This window comes from Tigriopus californicus, chromosome 11, assembly GCF_007210705.1.
Source record: "Tigriopus californicus strain San Diego chromosome 11, Tcal_SD_v2.1, whole genome shotgun sequence".
Classification (NCBI taxonomy): Eukaryota; Metazoa; Arthropoda; class Copepoda; order Harpacticoida; family Harpacticidae; genus Tigriopus; species Tigriopus californicus.
This window is the reverse complement of record NC_081450.1, coordinates 7,666,889-7,667,322: the sequence shown is the minus strand read 5'-3', so window position 1 is coordinate 7,667,322 and position 434 is coordinate 7,666,889.

Here is a 434-nt window from a genome sequence, read left to right as displayed (position 1 = left end):
CCTATAACATGTATTTACAAAGTGGGAAATTTATACTAATGTTATCTTTTTCTGTTCCAAGTTGAAAGATTACTGAGCATCACCCGCTTTACAGACATTTATTGTCTTCTTTTTGGCTTCTCCTGGCTTGCTCCGGGACCACCCAAGCAACGACCGTTCCTTTGATTGCCACTTAATAAAGGATAGTTGTCCTCAAAAACTAATTGTGGATAAAATGGATAGCGAAACAAAATTTTCTTGCTACTCAGTTTCAGAAATGGTAGATTTTCTTCCATTTATCAAATTATTTTAGCCAATCTAGTTCAATCTGAGATCAAATTGGGGTTTCAATTTTGAAGAGTAGAAAAATAATGGTTCCCAAATTGTAAGCAAGGAAAAGGAAAGAAAAATGTTTCACAGGGAGCACAGAAATATGCGGCAATTTGGGGGCATTT